Source organism: Phalacrocorax aristotelis, chromosome 6 (genome assembly GCF_949628215.1).
Source record: "Phalacrocorax aristotelis chromosome 6, bGulAri2.1, whole genome shotgun sequence".
Lineage (NCBI taxonomy): Eukaryota > Metazoa > Chordata > Aves > Suliformes > Phalacrocoracidae > Phalacrocorax > Phalacrocorax aristotelis.
This window is the reverse complement of record NC_134281.1, coordinates 58,974,883-58,986,984: the sequence shown is the minus strand read 5'-3', so window position 1 is coordinate 58,986,984 and position 12,102 is coordinate 58,974,883. Positions and strand designations below refer to the sequence as shown.

Below are 12,102 nucleotides of genomic sequence, written 5' to 3'. Positions count from 1 at the left end.
CCCCTAAACCTAGCACATAACAACTCCATAATGACACACGATTTGTACGTATTATACTGCATTAGCAAAGAAATAAATGCTATTTCTGCCATTTTAAAACTATTCCCACCTTTAGTAGACTTTCTATATCATTTCACAGGATACATACTCCTTTGTTAGCTGTCACACCTGCACCCTGTACCAGTTTCTTTCATATTTTCCATCTACCTTGTGTCAGAGCAGTGGTTCCTGAACTGTGGTCCGCCAAGTCACAGCAACTGATCCACAGGAAAAGGTGCACAGCCCTGCATTGCCTCTGTAATGTTCAGTAAGGTTTAATGAGGAGGACGCTTTATTCCTCCCATCAGCCCAACCCTTGCAACTTCACAGTTGCCTGTGGAAAGGCAAAAAAAGCTTGGGAGTCACTGTCTGCTTTCTGTTCTAAAGAATAACGGCTTTATAATGGAATTTTCCAATGAGAAAATTAATCTGGTCATACAACCAGTTAGAATAACTAAGAACTTGACAAAAGTACGTCTCTGCAGTAAAGCACCCAGATTCCAGAATTTTTGCAAATCCCAGCCACTAACTGGTTTGATCTTCTAATTTACACTCACACCACATTGCAGTGACCTGCCTACATCTGACATTAAGCATCATTTAATGCTTGTTAATCTACAATGAGGGGAAGCGTAAGCCCTGCGTTCCTTATCTAATGCTTTCCCTCTCCTCTGCTGAGAGAGTTAGAGGATTTGCCTTGTTCCGTCTATCATCTTCTTTGGTAAACACTAATCACTGGAGTAAATCTGATAAGTAGGCTGACTTCCAACCTCTTTGTTCATATTTATGTCATATACAAATATGTTGCTGGCAGTATTTTCTCGTGGTAAACTTCTTGGGTTTGTGTTTTTTTAACCCATTAAACAGAAATGCATTATAGATCAGAACATAAGGGAATTTCAAAGTATTATAAATATAGGATTAGGAAACTTGCCAGCAATATCTGTTGCTGACAGCTGACTTTAATAAAGTTCATCAGCATTAATTGCCTCATTGTTGAATGACTTTTGCGTGTAATTATCACCAGTCTAAATACAGATTGCCTCAGGTACAGTATCTAATGTGATCATATGTTCTGAATCCTATTAAAATACCGAAGATGTAGCAGAGACTATTCTCTCCCGAGCAGTAAGGAAGTGAAAGTAGCAACAGAAATAGGGGGAAATTATTTTGCTCAGCCTAAACCGTGTTAATTTCTCTGTCTCACCCCAACGTTCCCAGCAACACTTTGGTGCTACAGATGCTGAAGCACGACTTAGAGATGCCAATTCTGTACCAGTGTCATTTATGTCAAGGACAAGGGAAAATTCCTGTGCCCCACTAGAAAGAAAATGCCTGAGGCATGATTACTAAAATGGGCTTTAAACGTCATGCTATATTTTAATAGACAGAAAGATGGATACATCAATGTCTAAAATAATAATTCTCAGATTATATTTATCAGAACAAGGCAAGGCTGGAATTGCAATTTGAAGAAGTCTGAGCTCCAGTATTGTGAGCTAATACCCAAGGAGAGAGGACAGGCACCCGCTTCTTTGAACTTCCATGCTGTTTTAAGGTGTTTTCAAGATCTAAAGGCTCAGCATCAAAGACAAAATTTCATACTTTTTTACACCAACCTAAAATCTTCACACCGTATTACTATCCCATTCCCAAACCCTACTTTCTCAATAAAAAATAAATAAATCAATTACTGTTCCCTCTCCTCAATGTAGTAGCTCTTCTGAGACTTAACAGAATACGCTATACTCTTCTGAATCGCTACATGCAACAGACACTTGAAGGGTTTTAAAAGAAAATAAATAAAATAAAAGTTTGCAACTTTGTTCATAGAGTTGTTTAAAGTCTTCAAAAGGATCATCTTAAAAGCTTCAATATCGTCTTAGGAATGAGCTGCTCTTCATAGCAAATTTTGTCAATGTCAAATACCCACTATTCTCATGTATATGCCTCCTTACGCGCATGCCTACCTATTACCTGCCAGGGTTCCAGAGTGACTTGTCAGAGAAATTCATATTCAAGATTGTGTTTCAGCCACAGATTTAACAGCAGAGGACTTCAAAACTACGTTACGCAGCATTTCAAAATACAGCGTGAAAAGCTATATTGAATAAGGACTTTCAGCAGTGGAAAAAGGATGTGACTGCGGAACACAGGCAGACAGCTTCAGAAATTTTACAGTATTTTCAAACACTACTAAGCTGTTCTTGATTTGATGTTGTGTGTTGTCAAGGGCTTTTGCAGCTCTCTTGTAAGAAAAGTAGCTGCAGACATAAAGGCTTGAATAAAGACAAGACTTGTCACATATTACGTTCCCTTGCCCCTCCTCATGTTGCTTTTTCTCTCAAGTTTATTAGCATTAATAACTGGAAGCACTGATGTAGCCTTTTAGGGTATTAGACCAAACCTGTAAATTAATGCATTGGTTCATCACAATTCATTAATCAAGCCTGTGCTGGATTTAACAGACAGGAGATTATTAAAGACACCAAATTACACAGACGAAAAAACCCAGCTCCCAGAGGGTCAGATGTAATGTGAATGGTTTTTCATAAAACCATAAACCTGCTATTAAATTAAAAACAGGCAAAAATTATGTCCGCTGCTTATCTAAAGTAATTTTTTTTAAAAGGGATGTTACGCTAATTTACTTCTTAACTGGTCCTGGCTACACAGCAAAGGACTAAAGGTTAACTGCAATGGCTCCTCTGATGCTTGGTTAAGCAACTTACACTAACATATCCTGACTGAGGTGAAGAAATTAATGAAATTACTACTGTAATTCATTACTAATGGAAAATTGTCAATGCTTTCAGCCAGCAGTTCACACAAATTTTCTGCAGACACGAAGACCTAGTACAGTGACTCATGCTCTTAGACTTGCTACTCTTATTTCAAGTCCTAGCACCATTCATCACGGCCGAACTTTATGCCATGCTATCCAGGAAAGTTTAGCAACCTTTGATCTCAATAGCTGAGGTCTTTCTACTTCTGTGACACGGGTTTATGAAGGCAGAAAAAATAACATGTAATTTTGAGCATCAATCTAAGGAATGCTAAAATAAAGAGAGAAGAGAGGTGGAGTGACTGCAACCCGCACCCAAAGTAGAACAAACACAGGGAAGATTGTCATTTGCCAACTAATGATGCCAAAAGCAAACAGTGTAAATGAGTGTAAAATTCATATACCAATTACCAATTTAAAGGACAACATTTATAACAAATAGTGAACACTAACAGTTAGTGAAGAGCCTGAGTAAGGCTGGTCTGTTGTGCTACATAGTCCTGGCTTCCCTTTACATTCTTCCCTAAACCATAAAACTGAATCTCAAACTAAGATAGAATAGCAAAGCTGCCCGTCCCAAAAGAGAGATTAATCTGTGACTACTGTTAACAGTTGTCATCTATGGATAGCAAGAATATGTTATATTTGGTGACTCTGACATAAATAAATTATTTAACACTACTACTTGACCGCATATAGCACGAAACTCCTAATAGGAACATTCTTTTATGTTAATTTATAGGGCAATGTTGTTTTATGGTTGTGGGCTTATGCTGGGAGGAAGCTAATAAAGATAATCTTTATGATCTTCCCATTGATTTGGTTTTTGTTTGTGAGCAAGAAAGATACTGTTTCCGATGGCCATACATACCCAAGAGATGAGAATTGAGCAGCATGGTTCACAATGGAGCAGCAAGGTTAAATTATGCAAACAAAAATTAAAGTTTGAATATTAGTACGGTTTTCCCCCATGGGGAAGAGCAGAATTAAAAGAGGTAGGGAAATCCCTACCCCTATAGAAACTCAACAAAGCACACCCAGAGCTGCTTTGACTCTGTTCTGTGCATCCCACCAGGTGAAACAGAAAGAAGGTCTGGCACAATGAGTGTAACACAAGAATGGAGAGAGCTTTCAGTGAAAGATGACAGCAGATTTGCTGTCACGTCCTTCCCTCTCTGTGGGGAGTGGGCTCTGCGGATGACATTCATGGAATCATAGAATCATAGAATTATTAAGGTTGGAAAAGACCTCTAAGATCATCAAGTCCAACTGTCAATCCAATGCTACCATGCCTCCTAAACCATGCCCTCAAGTCCCACATCTACACGTCTTTTAAATACCTCCAGGGATGGAGACTTCACGACCTCTCTGGGCAGACTGTTCCATTGCCTGACTGCTCTTGCTGTGAAGAAATTCTTCCTCATATCCAAGCTAAACCTCCCCTGACAAAACTTGAGGCTGTTTCCTCTCGTCCTATCACTAGTGACTCAGGAGAAGAGACCAAACCCCTCCCCACTACAACCTCCTTTCAGGCAGCTGCAGAGAGCGAGAAGGGCTCCCCTCAGCCTCCCCTTCTCCAGGCTAAACCCCCGCCAGCCCCCTCAGCCGCCCCCCAGCACACTTGTGCTCCAGACCCTGCCCCAGCCCCGCTGCCCTTCTCTGGACACGCTCCAGCCCCTCCAGGGCCTTCTTGTCCCGAGGGGCCCAAACCTGAGCCCAGCATTCGAGGTGGGGCCTCCCCAGGGCCGAGCACAGGGGCCCCATCCCTGCCCGGCTCCTGCTGGCCACACCAGGGCTGACACAAGCCCGGGGGCTGGTGGCCTCCTTGGCCACCTGGGCACTGCTGGCTCATGCCCAGCCGGCTGTCAGCCAGCCCCCCCAGGGCCTTCTCCGCCGGGCACTTCCCAGCCCCTCTGCCCCAGGCCTGCAGCGTTGCCTGGGGTTGGTGTGACCCGAGGGCAGGACCCGGCACTTGGCCTTGTTAAACCTCATAGAGCTGGCCTCGGCCCATGGATCCAGCCTGTCCAGGTCCCTCTGTAGGGCCTTCCTGCCCTCGAGCAGATCAACACTCCCGCCCAACTTGGTGTTCAGCAAGCATGGCCAGAAAGTCCTGACACATCACCTATTTTAAGTCACATATGATCTCCTCAGGAGAAGCCAGTGCAAGTAAAAGCCAAAAGGACATGGACCAGGGAAGAGCCCCTCTGCAGATGTTGCCTATTCCTTATACTCAGTCCACAAGCATCCCATTGGCTGCTTTCAGGGAACGAGTGCTGAGGCAGACAGGATCCCTGTGCACCTTGAATGGTATTTTCCAGGCTAAGCTTTTGCCGAGTTAAAGAATTAGCATTTCTCATAACTCAGTGAAGGGTATTACAAGAACTCTTACTCAAAATCCAGCTAACCTGGCGTCACAGTGCACACCGAGAGCCAAGCAGCATGCGAGAAGGCGTCCGTCTGCTTCGCTTTGCAGTTGTCACTCCCACAGATTAGTACAGTGGCAGAGCTCAAAAATTAGGTGATGCAACCTAGAAATCAAAGGAATGATAAGGTCTTCACGGACAAAGGATGCTTGGAATGTATTCAATGCAAAAGCCTCCGGTTATGTTATTCAAAACATAAAAATAACTTACACTTCTAAGTTAATTCTCATTGAAATCAGCTGAGTACTGCCTTTGTGTACAGCCCTTTACTGATAGACCATAGGGTACTGTTACCCAGTACAGTCCTTTTGCCAGCAGTCCAGGAGAAATCTCTTACTTCAAACACTGGACTCGTAACATCTTACGATGCAAATTAGTAACTCTTCTACCAAGTTTTTAAAGCATTATTTGTAAACCCCATTCTAATGTTCAGTGGGATGCTGAACACAGACCCATTCTTTATGCCAAGTGTCCCAAAGTAGTTGGGGGCTTAGGGAGAAACTCAGCACAGATATGTAACACTGCTGCGATAGCTGGACTCAACAAGGTGAAAACAAAGACTAGTTTAACAGAAACAGCAAAGTACACCTTCCCAGCACTATAAAAATGACAAAATTTTAATGTTGAATGTGTTCCTTAATTATAGAAAACTCTGCAAAGAATAATATGGTTTATTATGCAAATGCTCCTAATTTATGACAGATTGCTACTTCAAATACAAGTATTAAATCTCTATTAGATTCATTGAGCTAATGCACTAATATGCATCACTAAGGTCTTAAATTTCTAAGCATCAATAGTGTTTGTTAGATGCAAATAAGGATTACCTTAATTAAAACACTATCCTCAGCATCTCAGAAGATTTAATCCAAATCTTTATATAGGGCACATTCATTATCTATCTCCAGTTAATAAAAATATGACCTACTTTGGTTACATTTTAGAATTTAACGTTGATTACCATTTTGTTAATAGAAATAAGGTACTAAAGACTTTAAAGGCAAGCCAAAAGCAATTTTGCCAGCCTAATTAAAATACTATTTAATGGCCTCAGAAGGAGCTTTATATTTATTCATAACTGTAGAGGTAGACTTTTTAGAAATGTTTTTAAAATATCAAATTAGACAACAGGCTCCTAAAACTATACCTAAGGATAACAAGTGAGATTTATAACCAACGAGCTTAAAGAAGAGCCTGAAGAGATTCAGAGAACTCCTAAACCCGACAGGGACACTTTCGAACACGCGAGCTGTTCCGATAAACTCAACAAGACTCCTCACTTCTGTAGGAGGAAGCCCATACCATGTGTCTTTGCAGAAGCAAGGCTTAAATTGATCATAACACTCCAAATGTAGCGTCAAGTTACTGCTAAGTAGTAGTTTCCAAGGAGACACGATGCTTATCAAAATACCCTGACGCGCCGCAGCCTGCAAGATCTAAGACAGTATCTGAATAGGTTGGCGCACTTCTTAGCAAAATGCAGCTTAATCTGGATTAAATCAGGGACACAGCAGGCTCAGCAAAAAGGCAAAGTTTTGGGAGAGCAGGGGTAGCATATGACCCCGCCATAAAGCTGCTCTTGTACCTACTACTGCCATATTAAGCAGGATAAAGAGGGTCTGGAGGGGCCCCAGCCAGCTGAAGTCTGTGGTCTGAGATGCCATGGGGTCATCGCTTTCCCAGAGCCACGCACTCATCTTCATAGATTTCTCAAGCCCATGGACAAAGATGTCTTTTCACAGCATCGCTTAGCAAAATGTAGCCTCCCTGTACATATCCTCTTCTCCATACAGAAAGGTTGGACAAAACCATGCATCTTACAGAGGCAGTGTGTCAGGATTTGTCCTTCAAACCCCCACACAGGGGCAACTTATAATATTCTAAAAGGAAATACTTATTTTTGAAGGTAGGAATGGCAGGTGATGGCTGAATCCAAAGCCTTATCCATTCATCACCCAACAAAAACTCAAGCATATAGTTTCTCTTACTAAAATTAATTCAGATTGGACACCTCTAGTTATTGCTGGCTTTAGTTTATTGAAAGGTTTTGAGGGCCTGAAGAGTCTCACTGCTTTCAAGAGACACAATGTTTATGGCTTGCTACTACAAGTGATTATCAATTCCTACATTGTAAACCTGAAAGTATTATGGGTGAACAATGCCACAAATCTCTCACTAGGGTTCTCACCACAAGTGGAAATCCCCAGTTTAATTGAAGTCAGTACGTACTGTTTTCTCTTGAGCTCCATTACGTAGAAGCCATCTGCTCCAACAAGGGATCCAAGCGGCCAGGGGCTACCCAGGGGTTCACAAAGGTTGGGAGACCAAGTGGCAGGCTCAAAGCAACGTTGTTCGGAGAGGAGGCCATGGGAAGACATAAGGACGCGTGCAGAGCTGAGCAGCACCAGGGGAAGCCCCCTGTGCAGAAGATGTCTCTGGTTGGAATCACAAGGCTCTTCCTCTATTACTAAGAAACCCTCCCCAGCTCTGTCTGGCATTGTCTGTTCTGTTATCTCACGCTGGTTCTAGCATCAGTTTTGAGTTTGATGTTTTTTCCTTCTCCCTCGTTCAGTATTTCTGCCCTATTTCTTCTCTACTTTGTAATTCTTTGCTGGCCCTATATCACTAAAACGTAATACAAAAGCTCCTTCCCAACTCCCAGATACACTTTCAGAAAAAACAAGGGTAACGACACATTCTCCCCTCCACCTCTTTTGCCACCCTCAGTCCAACAGCAGCAGCCATTGCAAACAGCCCCGCCGGCCGCCGCGTGCCCAGGGACAGCAGCGTCCTGCCCGTCCCCACTCGGGACCCCAGCCCCGCAGCCTCCCAGCGCATCCCTCCACTGCCACACGCGCCTGTGGGGCTGTCCGCCGCGCCCCTCCAAAAGCTGATCGCCGAACACAAGGAGTTAATTTTATGAGAGAAGGGATTTTTTTAAGCCTAAAAAAACTGATGACATTAGAAATCTCATTGTAAATTTTACATAAAGAGGTCTTGTCTCTTTATCATGTACATAAATGTCACCCACTGAAAGACTGTTGTCACAAATGCCTCCCATGAGTGCCGGATCTGTCTGTAACACGGCAGAGAAGATGCTTGTTCTTCTAGTAATCTGCACTTTTCAGCAATTATTAATTCCTTAAACATTTAAAATAGACCTTTTCAACTGTGCTTTCACCTCTTGAGGTCACTGCAGCAATCTCAGCCCATGTGGCTCATAGTCCCCCTTTTAGCATTCATTTTCAAAGACATATAAAACACCCGGCCATACCAAGAGTCAAAAGCAGACTCCTGAGGCTAAGATCTGTTTTTCCCCAAAACTCTTCCATATGTTAATATAACTCCCTTTTACCAGGTTTCATGCATGAGACAAGGGACTCTAAAATACTCCTTATCTCAGGGAAAGCACAATAGTCAGGATTTTTTCCCTTTCAACTCTCAGCTACCCCTCTCCATGAGAGCATAGGCTGGAAAGATGATAAGGAGGGTATTCTAGCAGATCTATCCCTTTCTCTTCCTCTATTATTAAGAAAGTGAAAAAATAAAAAACCCATTACCTCCAAAATGGAGGCAGGCTTTTTGTGAGATAAGCCACTCCTCCACATCGTGTATTCCACTGAAGGGATTCATATTGGGCTCAGTATCTTCTAATGGTTTCATCAGTTAATATTAAATTGGTTTCAGATAGGAAAAGAAGAATTTTCCTTGCACTGCACTAAATAATTTGCCCTTATATAGACTGCATAAACTGTATTTCTGAAGAGGAACAAACAATTATTGTTCCATTTATATAAGTGACAGTGGATGGATTCTCACAGACTGACAGTCTGCACCCCATACTGTCGGTATTTTGTTGTGTAGTTGACTTTCACTATTTGGTGAAATGGAAAGACTTTCACGGTAAAAACACAAAAGGGTGGTGTTTTGTAGCACCGAGCTTTGGAACGAAAGTCTTCCCATCCTCACGAAAGCAAGACAGTCCCCAGTGTCAGGGACAGAATTGCCCACATATAAAAACAACCCATGTAACAACTTGGACAGTAAATGGGATAACGTGGCATATAAGGTACGCGGGGGGACAGTCAGGTGTCCCCAGAGGCACTATCAGTATCAGTTCTCATGCAGCCTAAAACCAGCTCTGATGCCCGCCTAACCCCTTGTGCCTGTCACAGCCTCTGTCCCCTTTGCCTGGACAGAAAGCGCATCGCTTTCCCATTTCTTCCAGCCCTCGCTGCCAGAGCTGCTTTCCCAGTTCTGGGGCCAGCCGGACTGAAACCATGCCTGTCTGGTGCTCCTTCAGACAGCAGCTGTGCTTACACAAACTGTAAGAAAAAGTGAGGAAGACCCCTGCTTTCAGCATAAACCCATTCCTTGAAGAAGCAAACCTTCGCTCTCCTCTTCAGGTCAGTACTGGCAAATGCAGCAACTGAAGTGACACCCAACCTATCTTAACCGCAAGCATCCTTCATAGGAAGCAGTGGTCAGCTACTGTTTTCCAGGGAAATGACACTTAACCCCTGAAAACCTTAGGATGCTGCCGTCATAAGCCAATCACTGCACAAGCCCTTTTAATTGCTCTCCTGTCCAGGTCCAGTACAAAAGGGGTTGTGAAATAAAATGGACCAAAGGAAGAGCAGGCTGCTACCAGCCACACATTGCTGGTTTTTAACACACTCTGCAAGAATTTTCCAGAACTGGCAAAGCTTTGTATCTCTGCAGAGCCTCAGTTTTCTGCTCGTCACTGGAAAACCCACCATTTTTACGTTTTATCCAAAGGGAAACTACTACCTTTTGGAACAACTCGCACCATATTTGAGTGATGACCTGAGGTTTACCACAGGTTATTTGTTCACATACTAGTTCTTGTTCAAAGGTTTTAGCAAGTTCCAGCATCCCCTTTGGCTTTAAGAGGAAAAAACCCAAACCAAAACCAAACCAAAACCAAACCAAACCCACCCCTTACCTGTGCAGAGTGTCTTCTCTCAAACATGTCCATGCACAACCTAAAAGCTGTCACTTCAGTTTGCCACAAGCTATGTTTTGCCATGAAAGTAATCTTTCCACAAGCCTCTGCTTCCCTTTCTGCTGACTACTGGCCACTACAAAAATAAATCTGTTACACAAGAAAAGAAATATCCTGTTCAGGATAAAGAACCGGAATAATTTAGAAAGACTTTGGTATTTCCATGTGTGTGTGGTTTAGGTTCTGCCTGTGGGGTTTTTTTTAACTTACGAATGAGACCTACAGATCTGTTAGAAGTTATGTTACCCCCTTCATGGTATGCTTCCAGAAGTAGTAGAAGGTTGAACTAGATGACCCCTGAGGTCCTTTCCAACCTGGGATTCTGTGATTCTCTGAAGTACATCCCCTTTCTTTCTGCTACTAGAAAATGGCATAAATAGAATCTCTTGCTGCTGGCTTAGAAAAAAAAAAATTCCTTATTTCTATCCAGAAAAATCTTAGCCCCCACTTGCTGCTACTCCCAAGAGTCCCTGCAAAATACTGAGTAACAGGAATTACATGCACTCACATCTTTCTCTGTGGTAGCTTATTCCACAGCAGCTGAAATTTTTTAACATTTGTTGCTCCGCTTTTAATCATTTGCTGTTAATAAGAAATTTTCAGTGAGCTGTAACCCATTTCTACTTCAGATCCATAGGAAACCTAACAGCTACAATTTCTCTTAGGACTTTCACTCACACATTCTACCTAAAGGCAGGAAAACTTTTCATTTTGCTGCCAAACAATTATCCACAACTCATTTGTTTCAACTTAGCAACAAATTTATAGAAAAAATCCATAAACTACATGAGTAAGAATCAATTACTTCCCTTTTTTACAGAGCTATTACTCATAACTATACAAAAAATCCCAGTAATTAGCTCTCCATTGTCCCAGTTACCAAGATCATCCAGCCATCCAGCCTTCAGAACCAGCACTCCCCAGTACTGAACAGTTTCACCTTCTACAATGACCCTCTTCCTTTCGAACTGATGACACAGTTTCAATTAGTTACCTTTTCCAATAGATCTGATCAGTTAAATAAATATTTCTGAGCCAGTACCAGTGCTCCTGTGGGCATTACAAACACTGTTACATACCACAGAGCCCAGCTGCCATGGCTCTTTAAAAGCTGAGGCCTTAAAAATCGTCAGAGCGCTGCCTGAGCTTCCAAGCTTCGCCTTTGCCTTTAGCTGTCCCCAATTTCCCCCCACAGATTGCTCTTTAGGGCTGGCAACAGGCACTACTGCACAGATACCTGTTCTCTGCTGAGCACTAACATCAGCTTCGGCCAGGAGCTTGGAGAGATGGCAAACTTGGACCGGTCTGGGGACATGTCTTTATTCCTGCTCTGCTTTATGATTGTCCTTGTTATGATAATTTTTTTCACAGCACTGATATGTAAATGCACAGCTTCTCCTGAGGCTTTATCACTGCTCCTTTCTTTGTTTTAAAAAGCATTCCCTTGATTCTTCAAAATCACTCTGAAGGAAACCTGTAGCATCTTTTAATAATTAGCATTGTAGGAAGTAAATAACAAAATTCATAGCAAGCAGCTTCTGCAGCTGCCTTTAAATAAAAAAAAAAAAATCCATCAATCGGGTGCATGGTTGGCAGGAAAAACACACGCTTTGTGCCAAGCTCCAGGTGCTCTCCAGGTACCGCACAGCCCAGAAACTCCGACTGACACCCTCACACCCAGCTGAGTTTCTAGCATTTGGCTCCCTGTCAATGCAAAGATAACCCTGAAGTCCTCCTTTGCCATACCAGTACCTCAGAAACACGATTTTCTGGAACTCTTGAAGCCATTCCAGTGGAGTATTTGCTTTCCCTCCCATTTTTGCTCTTAT

The 12,102-nt window shown here is 42.5% G+C and overlaps 1 long non-coding RNA gene across 1 annotated transcript in view; it reads right to left on the bottom strand.

Moving 5' to 3' along the window:
* LOC142059385 (uncharacterized) overlaps positions 1-5,347 on the bottom strand; it is a 101,319-nt gene extending 95,972 nt beyond the window's left edge. The window contains exon 1 of the long non-coding RNA XR_012661309.1: positions 5,230-5,347. This is a non-coding gene — a long non-coding RNA (uncharacterized LOC142059385). The remainder of the gene's footprint in view (positions 1-5,229) is intronic.
* Positions 5,348-12,102: the final 6,755 nt, after the last annotated feature.